Source organism: Eupeodes corollae, chromosome 1, assembly GCF_945859685.1.
Source record: "Eupeodes corollae chromosome 1, idEupCoro1.1, whole genome shotgun sequence".
Taxonomy (NCBI): Eukaryota; Metazoa; Arthropoda; class Insecta; order Diptera; family Syrphidae; genus Eupeodes; species Eupeodes corollae.
In genome coordinates, this window is record NC_079147.1 from 23,659,080 (window position 1) to 23,684,548 (window position 25,469).

The following is a 25,469-nucleotide window of genomic DNA, read 5'->3' on the forward strand; positions in this document are numbered from 1 at the left end:
GGTAGGTTTCGAGACGGTCCCTAATCTGTCTACTAACAACGCTCACTGTACTTGATTTCGGTGATCGATGGGAACCGAAGCTTTATCAGTGACTAGGCCATTGCCTCTGATTGATAAAAGCTTTTTCTGGTCTTTTTAGTAAGAAAACATATGAAAATAAAATAAATTTGTCTAAAATGGCGCCCAACGCGAAACTTTAAGGAGCTATAGTTTTAAACATATATTATGAAAAAGACCAAAAAAGTAAAAAAGAGTATTTGCAGCACATTTTAAATGAACGAATGACTTCAAATTCAGCAATTTATAAGCTGTATTACTCCTTTGGAGCTTAATTACAAAGTGTTCACCAAAGTAGGTGAAAGTATTTGTCAATTCTAGTCAAAACTATTGAAAATAAGACATACTTTATCTTCCGCGTAACTTTTATCATGATTTAGGATAAGTTTTTTCAATTAAAAGCTATTTTCCTTAAATGGCGCCCAACGCAAGATTCTAGATTCGGATTTTTTTTAGTTTATTGATTAATTTTTTCTGTAATTTTAAGTAAAAAGCAGATGAAAGAAATAATAAAAACAGCAAACTGTGCCATTAATTTGGAATCATAAGATATTGCGGGCGTTGCCTATTATTTCCGCTTTTCTTTATCTCTTCAACTGTTTCAAACCCTCCAAGTCTCATAAATTCTTAAGAAACTTCTTGGCTCGTAAATTAATAAACACACAAGAAAAAGAAGACAAAAAAGTGTCACTTCTAATTTAACAAAGGTGCATTAAAACTTAATTCACATTTTCTTCTATCTTCTTATTTATTTTTTTTTTCTTATCCAAGTTATATTCACTCACGAAATACACTTTCACTTTGTTTACTCTTTATAAGCAAGTCCAAAAAAAAACCTAACACACATTATCCCAATTGTAGATAATTCCTAATTTGCCTTTAATTTATTGTTCTAACCAAAAAAGAAAGGACCTCTCTCAAATAACAACAAAAATGAACAACATACCAAACAGAAACAAAAAATAAAGACATTTCTTATAATAAAAATCCTAACCTAAAATTGGTATTTTATGTTGTTTTATCATCAACTGAGTTTTACTCTCCTATCTTTTTTTGTACTCTTATATAAGTTCACCTTTATATGAGACGGGGTTTTGCGGTGGTAGTGTATATGCGTGGAAAACTCGCAGGATCAGTATAAGGAAAAAAGGTACTCCACCACCTCGCCGAGCTTCTCTAAGGAGCAACATAAGATACCGCATATACTTCACATAGAAAGTCTAATAAAAATAAATGTCAGTCGTTTGTTTTTATCAAGAACTACTGAGGCCTAGAGAAAAGTACACTGTCTTTTTTCTCGAAACATTTCAAAGGAGTCGGAGGCACAGGCAATGTGGGTCCTGTGGGGCAGAAATCTCATCCAGGGTAAGCGTTAAAAATCCAGAACGAATAGTTAGTTAGTTGATGCTATAGAAGAGATATCAAGAGTATAGAAAAATCCCTCTAATTCGTAAGGAGCAACACACGCAGAAGAAAGAAAAAAAAAAAAAAAAACAGGAACAACGTTTTTACGGGATCTCAATTTCTTTAAGAAACGAGGTAGTTTCAATCTAATATAATCCCCCGAAAGGGATTTCTAATTCGACTTTGGGTTGGTCGGTCGTTTCGTGATGTTTTCTTGGGGTGATGTTGAAACGAGTATAAACCTGGACCCTCTCCTTTTCTGATGGCACAATGAAATTCTATTTTATGACCACTAGAGATGCTGTTTTCCTAATAAGAAGCATTTTTTCACTCATTTCAAGGATGACCGTATTATCCTGTTGCTTTAAGTATAAAGATACCTATGCTTTTCTGTACCTCTCTGTGTCTGTATATTTATATTCGCATCCTTTCGTTTTCCTTAGGGTGCCACAAATGGCAGAGTACACAAACAACACCAGCAACAAAAATGTTTAATAAATAAACTTGAAGGTCCTGAATGTCCTTCTCCCCACTTTTCCCATCTCTCACTCTCAACAGAACAGAAAAAAGGTAAAGAAAGTCATTAGTTCGTTAAAAAGTAATTTAGGATGAATTTGGTGTTTTTTTTTCGTTTTTGCTTTGTTTTTCTTGCTTTTGCGCTTATACCCGTCGATTAATATTGCTTGAGGGCTTAATGTGTTAATTATATAATGAGTATGATATTATTTTGTTGTTTTTTTTTCAGCTGAGTAACAGTAGAACATGCGGAAAGGAGACTATAATAGTATTGGGACTTTTGTTTAATGAGTTTTTGGGTATTATGAAGCTAAAGTTTTTTTTCGTCCTTCCTTATACAATATAGCAGAGAAAGTATTTAGGGGACCACAACGCATTAAGGGTATGAGAAGAGGGCTTTCGAGGAAATTCGAATAAATATGGATAATTTTAGCTGTGGTAAGGATTAAATACAATATCAATGCAATTTTAAGAAATTCTTGTTTGTTTAATTTTGCTTTGCAAGGGCGAAAAGTTGCTCTGCGTCAATAAAGTGACAATCCTTTTCAAAAATAGATAGTGACACCAAATTTCAAATGACATAAATGAGATTCATTTAAAAATATCTCATCAAATAACAAAAATAATTTGTAACCAAATCAAACAAAAATTGTGTAAAAATGGTCAATTTTCAAAAAGTTCGTCATTTAAATGACAAATAATTTGACAAAACATTTGAGTACACATGAAACATAGTCATTTTTCAGTTCCTCCGATGAGAATGTTAAAAATTTTTATTGAATAGTTGACAAATTCACTCATCAGTTAAAAATATTTGAAGTGCGTGTTATATGTACGTTTTTATGAATATTTTCGTCAATAAATGACACATGATAGTGAACCCTAGTCACTAAATGTGAATTTAAATGCAGTTTTTTTAATTAATCCATTGTTTGAATGACTAAAAACAGACTACACAGTCGATTAACAACCAAATTATATTTCGAATTACTTTGTCATTTAAATGACAAACAATTTTCCATAATATTTGAATGCCGATGTAATATAGACACTTTTGAGATATTCAGTTGAGACTTATAGATATCTTGATTGCATTGCAAAGGACTATATTTCGCAATCTGAAATATTTAAATAAGTCTTTCTAAATTGTTTCGTCATTTAAATGACTTAACTAAGCAAAAATAAAGTGACTAAGTGTGAATTGTTCATGCAGATTCCGAAATTCTTAACCTTCTTTGAATTTGTTTTATTTCTTCATACGAATGACAAGTAGATTTCGGTTTACTCTCCTGGATCTTACATTAAAATTGTCACTTAAAAAAAAAAAAACGTCATTGAAATGGCAACGAGATTGCACATTGTACACTTCTTCGAAAAGAAAGTGCCCATCCTTTAATTGAGAGAGTCCCACTTAAATCCATTTTTCACACATCACTCAAGAAACATTCACAAAGAAAAGTCCTAGAAAAAAAATGTGAAACCAAGACTCAACTTAAACTGAGATAAGCATCAATTCAACAAACGTAGATATTCCACCTTAAAAAGGTAAGGCCGTACCTCAAAAAAAAAAAATGGAAAACACGAGAAAAAAATAAAAATTATTGTGAAATTTGCCGCTTCCTTTAAGACCCCATCGTGTTCGTCATCATTGGCGTGTGTAATTCCTTCGAGGAGTTGTTGCTTATTTTCCTTAAAAATAAGTAAAAACTTTCAAGTGCACGGAAAATCGTTTTCCCATAATGTACCAGCCAGCACGAAGACGAAGGACGATGATGATGATGCTACGTGTTTCTATAGATAATATCGTGTTTGATTGCCCGTTAGATAATTGATCAGGCAGTTTATTCTTTCGCTGAAACGCACATTTGCGACTTTTTCATATTATTTTTTGTTGTATATACTTTCCTATAGGTACTTATACCAATGATGACGATGATGATGGGAAGAAACTTCCACTTGAATTTATTTAAAATGTTTTGGTTTCTGATTTTCGATATGATGTACCTTATAGCCTTTACCCTACCTATACCTTATAGTCTTATACCTACTGCTGCTATGGTGATAAAATAAGAAAATTAAATTTATTACTATTTTCCTAATTTTTCGCTCAAAAGAATAAATCGTTATAGGTCCTTACCTAACCTACATTATATGTATAATAAGATCCTCTTAGTGAAAGAACTGAACTAAAATAATACTTCGATGGTAACTGGAAATGAAATTTAAATGTTTGCATTCCCAATGAACTGGAAAATAATCGATCTGACAACAAGGGTGCGATGAACAATGTGGTTAAGGATGCAAAAAGGAATTCTTCAGAAATAAGAATTATTTTCTGAATTTTATCCTTGTGTTTATTTTTATTTATTTTGGAAAAAACTACATGCATAAATTAGATTTGTAAACTCAGGGAATCACTGTTTTAATATTTAATTAAAATATAATGGTTTTCCAATGACTTAATTATTCAGCTATTTAAAAAAATAGCTTGAAATCAAAAAGAAGTTCGAACATTAAAATTATATACGTTTTTATGTGATATAAATAAACTGAGCGAAATATAAAAGACTGCTTTCAGCAATTAAAACCCAAAATATCAAAACCAACTGAGCAAATAACTGTTACAAATGGTATACTTGCAATATAAACGTGCTTAGCGAAAGATAAAACAAATGTAATAATTCGTTTCTCATAAAACCAAAACAGATAAAGAAATGCATTATTATTGTGTATATAATCTTCTTTTAGAAAAAAGGAAGACAATAGGTAATATAAGCGCTGCATAAAATTAAATCACCATAAAATACAAAACTCAGCGAAAATGTAAGACGCCCTAGATTGCATAAAAAAGATTTAAAATTTTTCGAGCAACCTCAATCATTTACTAGTTAAATAACCGATTTTATGAGCTACCATTTTGTATGATTTAAATAAAGTAACATGAACAAATAACTAACAAACGACGAACCTTCCGTTTCAATAACAATTAAAATGAAATAAACTCATGTAACCAAACAGATAATTGAAGGGATGTTTATTGCGTATGCAGTCTTACTTTAGATACCCTAAGTGCTACATGACATTTAATCACAATAAATATAATTGTTGCAAGACTCAGCGAAAATGAAAGAAGCCCTAGATTGCATTCAAAACATTAAAAATACGACAGGTAACTTCCAATTGCTTTTCTACATAATAACCAATTTTATGAGCTACCATTTCGTATGATTAAAATAAAGTAACATGAACAAATAACTAACAATCTACGAACATACCATTAAATAACAATTAAAATAAAATAAACTCAATAAAAAGTCATACAAAACATTTTTTCTTATTTATTGCTCACTGATGCCCAAATCAGAGAATATAATATATATATTTTTTATTTGCAATAAATATACAAAAAATTAACATACAAACACAAATGAGCGGGGATAATAATGTTGTTAAAATTAAAAATAATTATAATCAAATGAAAAACACCAAAACCGTGCACAGACATATGCAGGCATTATTTGCGAATACTCAAATGGCACGAGTATATCGACAAATTCATTTTTACTATCGCAATTAAAGTCTAATAACAATTAATCTAATTATATGTGTATTAATTTCGAAAAATGAAAATTATTATAATATAAATTCAGATTTATTATAGTTGTGAGTATATTTTATAATAAATGTCCCATCATCAGCACTTTTTTTACAATACGTTTCGAATTTACAATTATATATTAAACGGATATAACATATTATTATTATTATTAATATTACGCTCATGATGCATCTGTTTTGTGGCGGTGTGTTAATATAAATAAAATTGATTTTTATTTCCATGCACTGTTTTTATTTTATTATTACTGGACACCCTCTGATTGCACTCAGTCTCAAGTTCAAATCGTAAAATAAGAACAAGAAAAAAAAAACAAATAAAATTGATATAGATGGAGAGAACTCACACATAAATCATCTTAAAAGCAGACTAATAAAGTTGAAGTTAATAAAATATAATCATAAAAATAATACACCATAATTCATATACATAAGTTCTTCTTAAACAATTTTTTCGCTCTAACTTACTGTATGTATAATTTATATGGGGCTTTGGTTTTTTAATCAGTGATTATTATTATAAACGGCATCAGTGACCCTTTTAAGTGACCCAAAGGCATATGCAGAAAGATGCTTTTTTATTTATGTATATTTATAGATAGAAAAACAAATGAGCGTGTTTAATGTGAGGATTAATGTGTGAAAGTGTCTTATCAGACATTTAGAATTTATTTTAATTTTATTTTTTGTTGCAAAAACTGGAGTGATAGTAGAAAATTGCTGCTAAGCAACGACATTATCAGACAGATAATAAGAACTTAGACAGAGATCATTTAAGAAAGAAAAAAACTACTTTTTTCTTGTATTAAATGGAAAAATAAAACTCAGCGAAAATAAAAAGCACACAAATCCTTACAAATATTTGATTGATATGGAAGAAAATGAACTCATTTGATCACAACTAACTGCTTAAATGTTTTGAGCAAAACTTAGCGAAAAAACAGATTATCAAGAGAATATATTAAGAAAGAAAATCAGAAATTAAAACCTATTCATCACTTTCAAGACATAATACAAATGTTTTCAAAAGAATAAGTTTTTTTCACGGGTAATGTCTCTTGCGAGGAATTGATACATTTTCCAAGATCAATTCTTGTCCAGGAAAATGCTTTCTCAAATTAGACGTTCGGATTCGGCTTAAAACTGTAGATCCCCTCCATTCCTGACTAAATAACTCTCACACAGGAATGGTTAAGGGGTTGTAAGTCACTAGACCCTACTTGCGCCACCTAATTTATTTTTTTAACTTACATGATCACAACAAATTACTTAACCGTCTTAAACAACACTCAGCGAAAAAAAATTTATCAAGAGAATCTAATATATATAATATAAAAGCAAACTAAATTAGAAATAAAAAACTGAACACCATTTAATTGAAAGATAATAAAAACATTTTTTAAATAATGAGCGAATTAAATATTTATGTAAGTGAGCGAAATGAATTATAAAAAAAAAACTTATAAATACAAAAATCCCGGTGAAAATAAAAATGTACCAATTCCTCAGAATAGTTTGGATTCAATTATTGAAAATATAGGGTCAATTATTTATCAAAAAAGTTCGAAATTGGTTTTGTATTAAACTCAGCGAAAGTCATATGTACTACAAAATTGAATGAGAACTTTATGTAATTTTTAAAGTTAAACGAAAATTACAAAATCACACTTTTTATTTTACAATCGTAAAACAATAACAATATTATTAAACTGAGCGAATTTTAAACATCAAGTTACTAAGACATGTATGAAAAATTCAGCTTAAAATTTTAACCAGATTACTATAACAACTTCTTGTTCAAAACTAAGTCCAATTTAAGATTTCAACTTATCGAAAATTCAGTAAATTACAAGCATAAACAGAAGTTCAAGAAAAAGAAACAATTTGAACAGCGAAAACACGAATAACCGTTCAAAAACAAGATATTTAATAATAAATATACCAGAAACTCATAAGAACTTTTTCAGTTTGTTGCCGTTGAAAGTTTTTAATGAAAATGTTTTCTATTTGTCTTGTTTTTAAAGGACAGGAAAAAAAAAGCAAAAACAAATAGTTCAAGATACTCAAAGTATCATAACCATCATCAAGCTCTACATCAAATAAATATTAGAACCAAAAGAAAAAAAACAAGAACCAAACCTTTAAGTAATAACAACACTTTGCCACCAAACCGAACTGACACTGTCTCTTGTGCAAACACATTAAATTACACTTAGGGGCCAACGAACTAAGCAACACCAAAATTACTAATGATACATCAATTATTTACCTCAAGGAGGTTACAATGTTTTTTGGTTTAGGTTTACGTTTACGTTTTTAAGATATATTTTTTTGTTATTTGGGGGGTGTAAATTTTGTGTGTCCTTTGCCGTTGTAGATACCTAATAACAACACCCTCACAATTACTTATGTCGCTCGGTCTTCGTTGTCGTTGTCGTCATACTCAGTGTACTATAGAGAGCTACAACTATATCATTATAGAAAAGAAAATTGAGTGGGAAAATTTTGCCACACGAGCCTTTGACATAAACACAAAAATTAAGGACAAAAAAATGGTCTAAATAAAAAAAACGGAAACTTGAAATTATGTTACGTCAACACCTCGGTGAACAACGGGCTAACCACCCAGAAAAAAGCCGACCCGTCCTATATTTATGCTATAATGTACTATGTGTACATTTAAAGCGTTCCACCAGAGTGTAATGGCTTTGATGAAACGTCTAATGAGTTTTTTTTATTTTTCTTACGAGTGGTGCCCCATTAAGGTCGTTGCGATGATGACAAACAACGACTTCAAATATACCTACGTCGACGGCAAACCAAAATGCAATACCACACTCCATTGTCAATCATTATTATTCCATTTCGAATCAAAATCGATCAATATAAATAAATATAAGTGGGGGTTAATAATATTAAAATAAAATACAAAAAAAAAGTTTGTAAATTCTATAAACCCTCTGTCTAAGATCGATGAACTTGCCTTTCTGGGAATGTACGATGTGTCTTTGAATCAAAGAAATAAACGAGGAGAAACTGCCTTGTCTTTTGTATATATCCAATGAAGCAAGGAAAAAAATCGAAGCGTCTCCAGTTCTATATTTAAAATTTCTTTTTAAACGAAATAAAACAGAGGCCAATGACAACGAACGTCAGGGCGACAAAACATCTTCTACAAAACACACCATATCGTCCGTGCCCGTAAGCATCACCATCTTCATCATCATCATCATCAAAAACAACAACCTCTGTCGCAAAAGCAATACAACAGCTTCAGCCTCGAGATCCTCATCATCATCATCAACATTGAGTAAAGAAAGAAATTTTTATAATAATACAAAAATTATAAATAAAAATAAAATTAACACAAAAAGTCAAAGATATTTCAGAGTCGAAGAGAATTTCCTGTCGACATCATCATCGTTCGATGCGACACCACCAACCCAGCACCAGCGGGACCGCCGCCACCGTCATCATTGCACGTCTTTCGAAAACAACTATACTCAAATAAATTTCAAAAACAAGAACAAAAAACTACCCCATGATTAATATTGAGGGACTCAAAAATCTCCTATTGCAACATCTATTAATGTCTAGCAACATTAAGCAACATTTTTCTATATACAAAACATCGAATCTGCTGCTAGATTATTATGATGCATTATTAAAAATGTGTTTTGTTTGGTATCAGTGGCAATTGCATCCGTGCATTCGACAATCGGACTCGGTTCGGATGATGGTGATGATCATAAACATCATAAAGCGACAAGCAATTATTAATTTGCCGACAAATAATTCAAACTGATTTACGACTTGAAATTATTCACACTAAACACCATAAAATATGGGACACTTTTTAAGCCAATAAATAGCGACCCATGCGATATGGTATTGCATTTATTCGCACTCACTTACAAATACATGCAACATATTCTATTGCGATATCAGTAAAAATGGAGAGTATTTAAAAGTATTAACAAAAATACAGTAAAATTATTATTATTTTATTATTAACTGATATAAACACAGATGATGATTATTCACTATCTCACTCTCTTCCTTAAAATCATGTATCTCAAAATACTGTCTCAAATAAGTATTGTACCAGATACAAAAGTACCTTTTGGGACCTCATAGCTTCGCGTCGTGTTGGTGGCAACGGCGGCCGGCGCGGCGACGTCAACGTCAACGTCAACGACTACAACGACAACAGCAGCGAGCGGTAGCGACAGCAGTAGAAATGATTTATATGCCAATAATCATTTAAAGAGCTGCGAATAATATCGTTTTGATTGCAAATGAAAAAATAAAACAAAAATGGAATGCAAATAAAAAATATAAATTAAATCGAAGCAAAGCGAAACGAATGAATTTATTGGATATCGTGCGAGCACGGAATTATTGAAGTTCATCATATTATTCGTTCTTCGTAATATTTAAAAAAAAATAACGACAAGAAAACGAGAGGGTGGTAGATATTTTTATTTATATCTAATTTGTTGCAAAGAACTTTATGGTTTCTTACTACACACACACAATGAGTGATTAAGCAATTTTTGATTTTCATGTTATCACATAATTAGTTTTTAAATATGGCTTAATCAAAAACATATAACAGTAATAAGTCGTTATCTATAAACAAAAATTTTGTTGTCACTTAATGGCTGACAGAAAAAAGTGAAAGAGAAAAAGTATGACAGTTTTCTAAACAGTGTTTTTTAATGTGCGCATATAAATTAAATCAAACGGAAAATGTCACTTAAAAAATGGTGTTCATGTTCATCACTTTACTAAATTGTCTATCTATTTAATATTATTAAGGTCATAAAGTTGCGTTCTTATAATCTGATAAAAAGCAATCAAAATATTGAAAACAAATTGAAGTGAGTTTTTATACAAGTTTTCAGCCACACAAGAAGAAAACTGATTAATAATTTGAAATTCTATGATTTTAATACTACCCTAACTTTTTGTACAAAAGTCATAACAATAAATTAATTTTACAAATTGATAAAAAAAGTACTTCAAAATATGTGTTTTTTAATTAGAAGTGTCATTATTGATAACCCACTATTTTGGCAGCTGTCACTTATGAAGCTGCCATCTTTTGACATTTGACAAGTAAAAGGAAAGATTTTAACATTTTAATGTTGCATTGGAAATTGTTAAAATTCGCAAAAGAAATGGTTAACATTTTAGAATCTACGTTCGAAAAACTTGAAAACCTTTGGATTTTCAGAAAGCAGCTTTTTCCCAACAATGTCAGGATAATGTATACATCAACCTTCGTGTCACTCTTATTTGGGTTACGGGTCATAGTGGCATTGATGGAAATGAAGGGGCTGATGAGTCGGCCCGGCAAGGATCGGTTTTCATAGCTTACTTGCAGAAATTGTAAATATTTCTCTTATGGCTATGAAGGGAAAAATGTTCTCAATTTTTCTGAAATAATCTATCTAACTGCAACTGGAACAGACTTATCAACATTAAGCGAAAATCGTTCTATCGAACTTTTATGCAGACTCAGGCAGGACTCGGAAATTGGCCAACAGGAGAACCAAGAAATGTGATTCACTTACTCTGTAAATGTCCTGTCCTGGTCAGTTCTAAAATTTGAAGCTTCGAACGACAACGAGCATTCTTTAACGATTTTGATGAAATTTCAGATAAAATGAAATATCAACGCTGTCAAATCTTCAGCAACATTGTTAACGCCTAAAGATAAATCAACAGCTATTGCCACATTACCTTCGCAACCTTTCTCGTCAAGAACAATCACACTTGAGCTTAAGTTAGCAGTATTATTATGTAGGTAAGGTAAAGAAGCTTAATTGCGAAACGTAAGTTTGAGTTCGTTATTGCAGGCTTTACTGCTAGTAACCTCCCTTAAATTGTGTAATGATGGAATCTTAATTAGACATCGTTTTCAATGCGTCTTTTAAATCATTGAGATTTTCTAGTAGTTTTTTGACTTCGATCCTTTATCGTTTTGTTTTGCGTCAGACATCACCACAAAAAAAGTTTAAGTTTGTGTTGAAATTCCTGGAAATAATTTTTCTCATTTCGTTTTTAAATCTCAGCTTAACCACAAATTACACTTTTATAACAATCGCTTTCGCAGAGGCTATGATATTTGTGGTTTACTTTTATCAGTATTGCAAAAGTCTTAAAAATTTACGAACTCAGCTTAGTTCTAAATTTTTGTTAAGTTGTTACAGGGCTAATTCCTTATCATCAGCTTGAACTTGAAAACTTCTAAAGTCAACATCTGGTCTAAGAATGAAATCGACTTTTAAGCTCAGAATATTTTGTCTCAAAATTGAAATCCACCAAAGAGGTTTTAAAACTTAGATAAGAGTGTTAAAATTAAACAAACGGATAATCCCCGCTTCTGATACATTTTATGTGTTTTGTTTTTTGATACTCGTAAGTATCTGTTGATTTGTATAGCTTTGGCGGCCATATTGTTTCTTTTACTTTCTGTCAAAATATCTTTTTTTAATTAGTCACTATGACCAATCATAAAGCCTATAACAATGTAAGACTTTATTATCTAAAGGAGTGTTCTCTAGTAGCAACGATGCTCCGACCTTCCAAGTTGATTATTTAACGTTACGTGGCCAAATTCAAGTCTACCTACCCAACAAACAATCAGCCAGCACCCGTGTGTCAATGTTACGCAAGATTTTTGATGATTTTTTTTCAGAACGCGACGAAATTGCATTAGAGTCGTTTATAATGATACTGGTGGAAAAATCGATCTGTTAGAAAATTAGTAATGTCAAAAATCGAAACTTTGTACGTTATCTACTCATCAAGAATATAGGGGTTGATGAAAACCTAGGTTTGTCGATGCCTCATCAATCTTTAGAAACGGCATTCTACAAACGATATTAACACCAATATCGTATGGAACCGCATGGAAGTAGGTTTTGAGACTTCTAAAGTTCAGTAAGGATAAGTACTCAAGCTTTACTGATTGGGTCCTTAAAATAAATTAAAGTGATCCGAATTTTCAACAAACCATCTTCAGTGAAAAGTCTTATATTCACTTCGGTAACTTAGTTGCAGAATAGTAGCATTTGGGTCTCGGAAATTCTAGGAACAATTTTTGAGAAGTATCGAAAAAGTAAGAAAATGTAATTGTTTTTCTGAATGGGTCAGCCTATTGAGCTATTAATAAAGGTTGTTTAAGGAAAATATTGATTTGGACGATGTTTATCTTCAACAAGATGGTTTTGATAATTCATAAGCTACGAAAAAGTTTTTTTTTTTTGCTGCTACAAGAAGGTCTATGATCATGCTTCATATTCACAATTCAAGACCTAAACGATGGCCTTCGTGAAGGTATTGAGAATGTACATCCTAAAATGTGCGAATTGGTCATAGAAAATTTCATGAAAAGAATAAGGTTCTGAAACCGTAGCCAAAGCAGTCATTTCACTGATATGGTTCTCCATTCTTAATGGAATACCAATTTCCATTACAATGGAATAAACGTTTGACAATATCCCTAAAAAATATTTATTTTTGTTTAATATCAAAAAGAAAGCTATTATTGGAAAATTCTAAATATAGTCAAATTGGAAAATCTAGTAAACATTTTTCGCATAAAAAGTGATCATAGAAAATCGATCTATCAATTAGTTTAAACACGAATAAAAGATACAAAATTTCTAGAATAAGAATTTTCACTCGAATCTTAAACAAATGATTTTACATTTGTTCTCTATGAACTCTTGATTTGATTTTTTTTAAAGATCTTAAAAGGTCACTCCATCTTTATTTAAAAACAAAATTCCATTTTTAAGAAACTTGTCCTTCTTTTTTGTCTTAATTCAAAAAAAAGACACACACAAATTTTCCTTTCCATGGAATTTTGTAAAAATCAATTACATTCCCTCAAGATATCATCTTTCTGAGAAAAACCTGATACTCAATTCTGTTGTAAGACATCTTCCATACTATAGAAATATGCCCCTATAATATACCTGAAAAGGAATTCTTTCAGTTGTCAAAAATTATTCGAGCTCTAGATACGTAGAAACCCATAATCTATTACAAAACCATTTAAATTTCCTTGACGAGCGATGACCAGACTACGACTCGAAAGAAGAGCAGGTCAGTTTTTATTTGTATTTTTGTTCAATGATATGTCCATCATTTAATTTTCTCTTCGAGCCCTTGTCTAATTATCGAATTAGAAGAACCAAAACCCTCTTTTTTATTTGACGAAAACCCTATAATTATGATGTCCAAGTCAATCTCACTGGCATTTGAATACTAAATTATAATTTTCCAGCCTTTCATGCGGCATCACATCAGCGGCACTGGCACTGTTACTATCGGGTATTTTGTGGCACGCTATAAAGAACAAACACCAAGCTTGTAAGATTCACGTTTTGTTCATAATTTTGTAGATACTTTTATTTTTGGAAACTTCAGTGTTCGGTGTACTTGTTGAAGATGAATTTAGTTTTCTTTTCTTTTCTGAGAGCGAGTTGCATTTTGAAGGGCACGTGATTCACGAGGCAGAACAACAACAACAAAAAAAGAAAGAAAAATTCTAAGCGCTTTACAAAATACCATAAGGGGCGACATAATGGATATATAATAACAATGTTACCAACTCTTCTTCTATGAAGAGCAACCTCTCTAAACACCATCAATAGTCTATAAGATTATGAACAAAACTATATAAGAAGAAGCCGACACCGCCGGCTTGGCTTTTTGTATATAGAAGAAGTTCTTTGCATCTTCAACTTTTCTTCTTCTTTTTTTTAAAGAACCGAAGATACAACTGTATAGAGTAGAAGGGGGCTTGAAATATAAGTACTACAGACTTAAATACAATCGTGCACTTTATGCTCTCTTAACAGTAAAATCGTTCATTGATTTCGTTTTCTGTTTTATTCAAAAATATAAAAAATACAAAACAACAGCGAGAGTTTAAGATGATAATACCAGCCAGTTTGTGAAGCGGCTTTAGATGGATTTCTGAAGGAATCCGAAGGGTGGTGGCGGGCGCACTGTAGCCCCATCAACTTCATATTACACTTAAGATGTTTTCTTTAAATTTCTTGTATCTAGTGACTTCTTCTGAATCTTCGGTGTACCGACGAACCGAAAAATTGTACCTTTATTTTTCATAACAGGGAAGGATTTTAATTCCATCACCAATATTTTGTACATTTGTTTGATAATTTTCGTCTTCTTTTAAACCTATTTTCATAATTAGATGTGTTTCATAAGAAATTTCGAATAATTTTGGCTTTCTGATTCTTTTTTTGTGTTGAGGCCCTAGATTTACTTACTTGGGCCTTTTTTACATCCATACTTTGCTCCATTTTCAATTCGCTCCTGGCCATAGTTTAAGTCAAAGTTAAAGTGTGTCGTGACTTTGAGCCGTTTTGTGTTGTTCTGTGTCTCAGGGAACAGGAAAACACCATAACATAATAAGGATAGAGAAAACAAAGACACAACTTAACACAAAAGCCCCACCGAGAATAAGAAAGAGAGAGAGATGCATGACATGGGTGATGCTCTATGCCTGTGAAGTTGATGATGATCGCATATGAGAGCGCTTTACTAAAAAAAGTCTTGAATTGCTTTTTTCGGTCTCGAACCACAGTGTACATAATTTTTGAAAAACATTTTTCCCGCAGATTTTTCAGGTTGTTTTTTGTATTTTTTTTTATTATTATTACACGCTTGAGTCGGCAATGGAGATGAGTTCTTCTTCCTCAATAAGCCGAGCCGCCTGGATCAAAAAGCTATGGAATACAATAAAATCAAAAAATAAGAAAAAAAAAAAGAACAGCTTTACACAGGCAACTTGACTTGTGGTATGTGCTTAATCCGTCGTCATCGTTGTCGGGTCGGTTGGGTATAGTCATCTTTTGCATGATGCTCCTTGAATAAGGCTTTAGAGCTGTCTATTCTAAAACTTAAGATTTTTGTTGTGTTTTTCTTTTTTGGATATGTTTCCTCATCTTTTAAGAGCCACATGGACAAAAGTCAAGTTGTGTTGAATGCACGTAAAGATGAGATTTAGAGAGACTCTTCGGAGACGACCAAGATGACGACGACTACGACGACGACCAAAGACATGAACGTTGGACATTGGACGATGTGCGATGATGGTTTGAAAAAAACAAAAAAAAATAAGATTTTTCATGACTTTGTTGTATCATAGAGAGTTTTGATGATGTCGATGTGAGAATCGCAAGGATGTTTCACGATGAATATCATGATTATGACGACCACGATAATAATGATGATTATGATGATGTTGTTGTTTCAAATTATTAAGATGAGGGCCACTTCTTAACACTTTGAATTATTTACGGTGATAGGTAATTTTTTTTCTTTTTACATATTTTTATAACCCTTTATATAGTAAACCTATAATGGTTCTTTAAAGTTCGCCGAAAGTGATCAGACATGGGTGTCTATATGGATTTTTTCGTCTTGTAAAGACAAAGTGGCCAATCTTCAATGGGTAATTAAATATTTGATTTATGTTTAACTTCTCTAGATGATGGGATACTTCATACAAACCTATGTTTTAGCTAGAGTTATATTAGGTAAAAAGAGGTACATCAGAATTAAGAAGGTAATATAAGTAGGTAACTCCTTTTTTTGAAGTAATTTTCATAAATAAATGATTTATGTGATGTTTTATTTCATGTTGTCTTTTTATTTTGTAGGATTTACGAAGTGAAAATATGAATGTCGATATTAAAAATATGAAGAACTTAAATTTTTTTGGCATAATGTTTACGAGGCACCACAAAGACATAATAGAGACCTATTAAAATGGTGTTTATGAAGTGGGCAGTAAATGAAATTTGCAAAACAACCTGAAAAAGTAAAGACTTTTAACTACCTACCTTAGGAAAAGGCTCTCTCTGCGACCTACATAACAATTCTTCTTTTGTTTTGAATAGAAGTTGTCATGACTTTACATACATATTACCCCTACACAAAAATTGAGAAAATGTTGTTTTTTTTTTTAAAGTACGTATACGCCCCATCATACCATTTTTTAATTGTAGATTTTTAAGGGATTAGAACAATAAACAACTATTTTTTAAGTATACTTTGTGTATTTTATATTCATTGTTTTTTTTCCTAAGTTGTTTTACGTTTTTAGTTCTTTTGTAACTTCTAAAGGGAAGTTGTTGTAATTGCACCGATTTGTCAAACTGCTTATGTTGATCCTTCTGGAAGTTTCAAAATCTCAATCTAATGATATGGTTTGCATTTTTAAATAACAGTCTAAACTTAAATAAAGTCTGTAATACAAAGAAATATTTATATTTCCTGACAGTATGACCCGATTAACTCATTTCTAACATTAATTTCTTGAAATCACCTCAAATATTCAAACTTATTTAAAAGTTACCCCATATTTTCCTCTATTTCTGTTAATTCCTACTTAAACACCCTATAACTGTCAATCTAAATACGATTAATATCAACTCCTTATTACATTTAACCTCAAGTGCGGATAACTTTTACAAAAACAACACCACCAAAAAAAAGGATCAAAGGAAATGCCAGGATAATTCAATGTCGAATTATTTAATTCAAATTCAAATTGTTTATTCGATTCGAAAAACAAAAACAAACCAGAGCATAGCCGCTAAGTCAACAAAATCAAAAAGGATACAAAATCAAAAAAAAAAAATATGTTTCAATCGTCACCGCCACCACCGTCACGTCGCTGTCAAGGATGCAAATAACAATATTTAAAACGTCTGCATATCAAAATCACACGCAGGATATGTTTGTTTTTTCTTATTGTTGTTGGTTACTTTTTGATGGCTTTTGAAGAGTTCAAATGTTTTTCAAATAAACAAATCAGCAGGATGTTGCTGAAGGACTTCTGGAAAATCCCGCATCCAAAAATAACAAAAAGGGGGTGAATTTTAAAATGCACCATTTAGAGTAAGTACCTCACTATCCCTTTTATTCATCCTAAAAGTGATGTGACATTGATTGGTAGAAGGAAGGGTGTCTATATTTAGTTTGGGTGATGTTCCATCAAGGACCAGTAAGACCAAAATAACATATACATTCAATTGAAAAAGGAAACAATAATACTTAAAAATAAAAAAACGGTACATCAGTCTTTAAAATAAGAAGACACAAAATCAAAATTGCTAAACTAACCGTATGAATGGATAAGAAGCCTCAAAGTACGAAAAGTTAGCCTCTACATGAGGATACGAATATGTGCAGCCTTGCCTTTTAGAATGGCTCACAGGAAACAGTAACTGTTTTCCTCCCCTTTTCCCATCATCATACGATGCCCTTCAGATGTTGTTCTTCCTTTTTTGAATTTTCGGGTCAGAATTGTAAAAACGCGTGACACGGGAAAATTGTTACGACTTCTGTATACATTTAACGACGACGACGTTAGAGGGGTGCGTTTTTGTACTATAGTAATTGTAGGTTAGGTAATGCGATTATAAAACTAGAACGGTTACAATTTCCGTTTATTTATTTAAATTTTGTTCTTTTTAAAAAAAATTCTTGTTAAGGTTGCAGTATGTTTCTTGTTTATTGTTATTTTTGTTTGGCTATTTAAATCCATCCGCACGATTGGGTCCTTGATGTTATCCTTTTTTGTTCTCACATTAATTTGTTTGGCAATATTCTAGATTCATAGCTTAGACAAAAGTGGTGATTGGCATAAGAGATGTTTATGGATGTTTACAAAACATTTAAGTGACATAAAATGGATTTTACGAGGTGATTTCGTTTTTAAGGAATAATCAAGGATATACTCGTGCTTTGGCTAACAAGGATTATGGGAGTATGTGAATTATTATAAGAGGATATGTTTGTTTATTGGCATCTTGAGGAAGAGATTATGGCAATGCTTAAAAACAAGGATATCATTATATTTTATTATAATTGACATTTGCGTTTGGGGTCTTGGAAACCCCTTTTTCTTCTGAATTATAACACAATGTCTTCAATTATCTGATCAATTAAAATTTAAGACCATTTTTCATAACCAAAATAGGTAAGAAGAGTCATAAAAAAGAGAGAAAACAATTAGAATCAATAATCACATGGTTAACCTTAATATGCTACCGACGACGCACAGTGGGTCCTCTCCATATAAAACAGCGCTCAAAATACAGTTTTTAATTTTTGGGAATAAAAATAGAATAAAAGTTCCAGATCAATATTAACGGTGTAACACAGGTCATACGTAAGAATTACCTTCTCTCTTGGTCTGGCGGCCAAGTTACGGTACTTCAAAGTCGACACTTTTTAATTGTTTTTGATTCACATTTGCAGTGTCTTGATCTAGTGGTTGAAGTTTTTATTTTTAAAAGTTAAATTCTTAAGTTTAAAAAAATAAAATATATGTCGATTGTTGATGAAGGTATGTAGATTACAAATTATATTTTTTTTATTATTAAAAGTGTTTTTATGTATATAAAGAACATCAACGAAAAAGGCTTTTACTCCGAAGCAATAAGATTTTTAGAACGGTTTTTTTTCTTATTTGCGCAGAGAACTTTTAAATATAATGATACAGACTGAAAGACCAAACTCTCTTTATTATAAATCCGAAGAGAGAAGTGAGAGCATGGTGCGCGTTTTTAAAGTAAAGTGGTTTGAGTTAGAGACTAAGTAAACTTATAGTAAAAGCATCGACATAAATTGTGGGTAATCGAGGTATAGCCGAAAAGCTAAGTACGTGGGCTTATAGGTTTTTGTGCCGTGGTATCGAATACAAAAGTTTGATACTTTTTTATAGATGAAGGTGGGAGAGGACTAGGTTTTGTTTAAAATTAGCGATTTTTCTGATTTTTTTTTCTCAGGTGTTTAACCGCTTGAAATCATATAGATATTTAATAAGAAAAATGGTGGTCCGTAATTTGTCCAAAGTTCCAATACCTTTATCTCGATGATCCAATTAATACAACTCAAAATAAAAGCTTATTAAGCGAACCCCATCGGCGAAAAATCAAAAATAAAATCTTCGAACGAAGAGGTTCGGTTAAAAATCATTTTTTTTTTCAGTTCTTTTAATCAAATGGTCAAAGTTAAGCTTTTGTGACTAAGGATAAATAAGGGTACGTTTTTATCAATCATTTATTGGTTTTCATGGTTTGGCTTTTCTTAAAGAAAAATGTCATAACACAATGAACAAATTATGAGCAATTTCTAAAATAATGAACATTTTTATGTTTTCCGAGACACAATAATTCATAATGAACATTTTCTTCAAATAATTATACTAATGAACGGATGGTCACCGTAACTATATCCCTCCCTAGTATACATGAGCACAAGTGTTCATAAAATCCTTATCCATGGAAGTGAAATAATAACCCATGCTCTACTTCCAATCCAATCCAATAGTAGTACCCGTGGCATGATGGTTAGTGCGTTGGACTCTCATGCCAGAGGTCTTGGGTTCGATCCCTGCCTATGCCATCTAAAGTCTTTTCACGGGTACTGCCTCTTGCGAGGAATTGACAAATTCTCCAAGAGTAACTCTTGTCATGAAAAAGTGCTTTCTCAAATTACCCGTTCGGATTCGGCATATAAACTGTAGGTCCCCTCCATTCCTGACAACATTACTCGCACACATGGAATGGTTGAGAGCTGTAAGTCACTAGGCCCTGGTTCTCAAAGGACTGTTGCGCCACCCAATTTATTTATTTATTCTACTTCCAATCAGGAGGCTGGGAACAAAGATTTCAAAGTATATCGGGAACAATTAAGCAGGAAAACATCACGAAAGGATATTATGACGAATGTTTTTAATTATCTCTTCAGATCCCCTAATAACTTATACAGGCGCAATGCCAGTGATCAACCGGAAAATTTTTCACCCTGAAGTCATTGAAATGTTAATTGAAGAACCATTCATTTCTTAAAAATAAAATACCCAATAACTTTAAAAATTGTTGTGAATACTTTTTTATTTTAACATATTATTTACAAAATTTCATTGCTATAGCAATGAGTATCAATATTTAACAGTAGTGATGATTTAAAATAGGATACTGAATTTTGAGCACTGCTTAGTATGAAGGGAACCCACTGTGCGACGGCGGACCTCTTATAACGCGCATACGAGTACTTTCACTATTCTTTATACGATAATGATGTCTATAAAATTAGATCGGCTTCTCTTGACCTAAAATTAAATATTTTTCTTTTATTATGTAAATATTGTGTGTGTTCTGGCAAATCTATATGAATCATACTCATACCAATAATACAGCTATTATCATTGAATACATCTCACCTTATAACTCACCAACAAACAAAAAAGAAAACAAAAAGCTTCAAGAACCCCTCGATAGTAATAAACCGACCTACAACAACGAAAAATTAAATATCCACCGTAAAATATAATACCGAAAAAAAAGAACATACTTTTTTTTGACCAAGAAAATTGTAGAACTATTAAAAAGTCGTAAAAATACTGAAACCGAAATGAGTTCGAGAAGCTTGTTCTTACTTTACTTACACACTAACCCACAACAAGTTAAAAAAGTCGTAAAATTAAAGATCAAAAAAATTATATTCATTTGAAGTTTTTTTTTTTGTTTTGTTTTTTAATTTTATAGCACGTTCTGTATTATTATTGTTATTGATTTCGGTGTATCTTTTGTGTCTTCTAGGATGGGTTTCATTAAGAAGAAAAGGAACATTCTTATACGATGAAGAATAACAAAAAAATACTAGATCGTAAAATTTATTTTCGTACAGATTTTTAGATCGTAAAAAAATATTTAAAAAAAATATACTTTACTTACTGCTGTGGACTAATTTTAGAACTAGCAGTGATGAAGGGTAATAAGAGGGATGTTAAATTGGAACGTATATGTTCTTATAATTAAGGCAATTTATTCATATTTGATCCTTGATGTGTGTGAACATGAACTGTACATTAGTTAATATCTTGTTAAACAGAGAAAGGAAGGTAAGGTTAGAGTACAGCTGATTCGAACTAGCTTATGCTGCTTAAATGCTTTTGGAAAATGTAAAACAAATCTTAAGCTATTTTTTTAAAACCTTAACTGATTTTATTTTATAACTAGAAGCAAAAGAAGAGGGTCGGAAATTTTTTGAATTTTTGATCATTTTTTAACAACGAAAATAAAACTATGATCAGTTATTATTTTTTAAAAGAATAAAACAGTTTGCAAAATAAGCTACTTTTGTGTCGTGTTTAGGGCACCTTCTCGCAAGGCAATACCGAAATATGTGGAAACATTGGGAATTCGGAAAAAGTTGTGAAGAATCAAACCACGTGTGTCGTTTTAGAACAACTGGAAACTTTACTGCTGCGTGGTGTATTCTCTACGGAAATCTAGGTTTCTCGATTAAGGCATTTTATAAACGACATTGCATCGGATTTTTCATAAGGGCTTTACTTATAAGTATAGTAGTACCCGTGGCATGATGGCAAGTGCGTTGGACTATCATGCTAGAGGTCTTGGGTTCGATCCCTGCCTATGCCATCTAAAGTTTTTTTCACGGGTACTGTCTCTTGCGAGGAATTGACAAATTCTCCAAGAGTAAGTCTTATAATGAAAAGTGCTTTCTCAAATTGGCCGTTCGGATTCGAATTAAAACCATCCCTGCCAATAGTACATGAATGGTTGAGAGTTGTAAGTCACTAGGCCCTAGTTCCTAACGGACTGTTGCGCCACCCAATTTATTTATATTTTTTACTTATAAGGCTTAAAGTTCAGTTAATATAAAAACTTAAGCCAAGTGTTCGATCACAATGACGTAGCTTATAGCTGATTGGGGTTCCTAAAATGTATCAACATGGTTCGGATTCTTACCGAAAAATCATCTTCAGTGATGAAGCTTATTTACTTATCAGAGGCTTCTTTAAAAGTCTTCATTTTAAAAATGTCAATTATTTGTGCGGTTTTGAGCGGGAATTCGAGAAGTTTTCAAAGTCCCTCAAGGTAGGTGTCATAACCGGACACTTTTTAATAGGAAAGCACGCCACGCGACTAATCTTAAATTACTTTTGAAGAAGCTGCATGGACGAGGAAGAGGAGGAAACAATTCTTCATCTTCTCTGCACATGCCCTGCTCTGGCTCGAAAACACAAGAATTACATAGGAGAATTCTTCTTTAACGATCTAAATGATTTAAATCATAACAGAAGCTTCTCACGTTTCGTAAAGGACTTAAACTGATTCCATTGAGCTTAGGAGGAAGCCTCAAGATCAGCCTCTCACGTTTCGTAAGGGACTCAAATTGATTCGATTGAGTTTAGGAGGAAGCCTCAAAATTCATGTGGTATCACAACGGCCATTAAACTGGCCTAAGTGTGTCCGTTTCCATCTTAGACAGCCATCTAACCTAACCCTCAACGTATAGAAAACTAGTTGTATACCTTTAAATCTGGCTGATAGAATACTTTCCGAAGAGTTTAAGCGGTTAAATATCTCGAACTTTTGCTAACACATAATTTAAACTTTATAAAGCACCAAGGAAACAAAAGATATGTAGCTTAAAATTTGATGTGGTCAAAGCTTTTTGGAAATCCAAAAGTTGATCTAGTGTCCGAATACTGCGGTTTTACGCGATTTTCATTGCTCAGATATTAAATTATTGCCTCGCAACGGGTTAGAAGCAGTTCAAAGGCATTTTTTTAAACGCTTATTAAGATTATCAAATTCAACACTGAATTATGCTATCTACGGGGAGGCTAGCATTACGCCAAATTTTTCCTCACAAGCTCAAAATTAACTACGATTACTGATGAAACGAAATGAAATAAGTCTAAGGTCTAAGTCTAAGTAAGGCTACATCAATTGAATGCCTCTACTTTCAAGGAATGGAATCAGCTACCTTTCTCACATGATACTAACCTAAACTTATTGGAGTCTAATGTGGGCTAGTGGCATCTTATGTTTGCCAATTTAACTGCTAAAATTGATAAAGAAAGATGAATCAGCATCTTTTTTGAGCAACATCCACAATATCAAAGAATACCTTGAGGTGCCTCAATCACCAGATTCTATCGGAAGCAAAACTAATTCAATAATGAAATATCGACCGAAGCTAGAAGCTTTACCTTTAGACCACGAATTGAAAACCTTTAACCTTAACTTAAACTCTCAACCGTCTGATCTACTACCAATCTGCTTAACGTAACAGAAGGGAAAAGGAAGATGAATATATATCATCTTCATTGCGATATGTCCAATATAATAAGAAATTCGTCGACTACATTTTGATGAAAGCTTTTTTTCTGCAATCAAATTTCACGAATTTTTAAGTTAAGTGGTTGGATGATCTAATATTTGTAAACATTTCTCAAATTTGAAAAATAATGCAAATTTAGTATAGAGAATCTTTTTCTGCCGCACACCAAGAATGTAGAATTCGTTAACAAATCGATGTGTGCTTTCATTTTAGTACTCTGAATTTGTATACCAATATAAATCAAACTTTTTCTACTAGCTAACCTATTCTAAAGGCTTCAAGAGTCATCTCGAACTTCAAAATAAAAGCTATCGACAATTTCTCAGTCGGTATCCTTAATCTTTTTAAATTTCCACATTTTTCCGACTTCTATTAGATTTTCATTTCAGTTACTATTTCTACTTATTTTTGTTTTACCATCATCGCCGGAAAAAGGACGAAAAACAATTTAAATTCTATCAGCAATACCATCTTAGTACACCTCCAGAGCTATACAGCCCAAAAAGTATATTAAACTCAAAAAAGCTGTCTGGTTTCTCTTTTGTTTCACTTTAGGTTTTTATCTTTGTTTCAATAAAACGCGCAATTGAAACACAAAATTTGCGTCGTGTAACATCCATGATACCGAGCGTCAGGAAGGTAGAAACCAAAAAAAAAAGGATGTTCCTTTCATATCTGACAAAACGAAAGGACTTTTTTTAGTGAAGTATAATTCTCAGTACATATCTATGGTTGTATATATGAGACAAAAATAGCGAATGAATTCAAATGGAAAATATCGCATTAAAAATTACCCATTGAGTGCACTTTGGGTTTTTATTTGTTGTTGTTTGCGATTGAAGGATTCTATCTGCCAATGTTAAAGCCATAACAACCACTGATTTAATTTAATTTAATTTTTTTGTATATTCTTGTTTTGCATTGTTTTGTATTTCCTGATTTTATAAAATGTCCTTTTCTCATACTCTCATACTCGTTTATATGTGGAAAATATTGTAATGCGCATTGTGGTGTGGTCCAAACGAAGAAATTCATCATCAGCAGCACAACCCCTCAAAAATTGTTACAAAACTTCCATCAACCCTCATATCCTGTGCTCTCTTATTGCTTGCTGATGGAAATAGCTTGATGTAGCATTCCGGAAAAAGCAACCTTCCATGGATTGCTGAATGTCATTCTTTTGTACATTTCCCGTTTAATTTTTTATTTTATTGTTGTTCTTGCTGTCGAACAAAAATGGTTAAAAGTCGAAATTTACTGGTGTTGCTTGTTTGTCAACTGAAAATTTTATACAACACACTTTTTATATAGATCCTGCGACTTGATGTTGACGACGATGACGACGAGGACTATGATGATGATGATGATGATGAGCGTGATGAGAGTATGACTATTGAGGTCGATGGTGATGGGTAGGTCTAGGTAGAAATTGGGGTTGTAGTAAAAAGCTGATATAAAAGATTCACCCTTCATTGTGATGCTTTTTTTGATATAATCAACCAAAGGTTTGGTACGAACAACAAAAAAATAAAGAAAAGGAATCCATCGTCAAATAGATGGATTGACGAATGATGTAACTACTGCAAAAGAGATGCGTCAATTCGTCAAAAATATGCATATAGGGGTTGTTATTTTTATACCAAAGTATCTTTATCTCT

At 32.0% G+C, this 25,469-nt stretch overlaps 1 protein-coding gene across 1 annotated transcript in view; it reads right to left on the reverse strand.

Moving 5' to 3' along the window:
- LOC129953776 (homeobox protein homothorax) overlaps positions 1 to 25,469 on the reverse strand; it is a 332,104-nt gene that overhangs the window by 170,482 nt on the left and 136,153 nt on the right. The window lies entirely within an intron of this gene.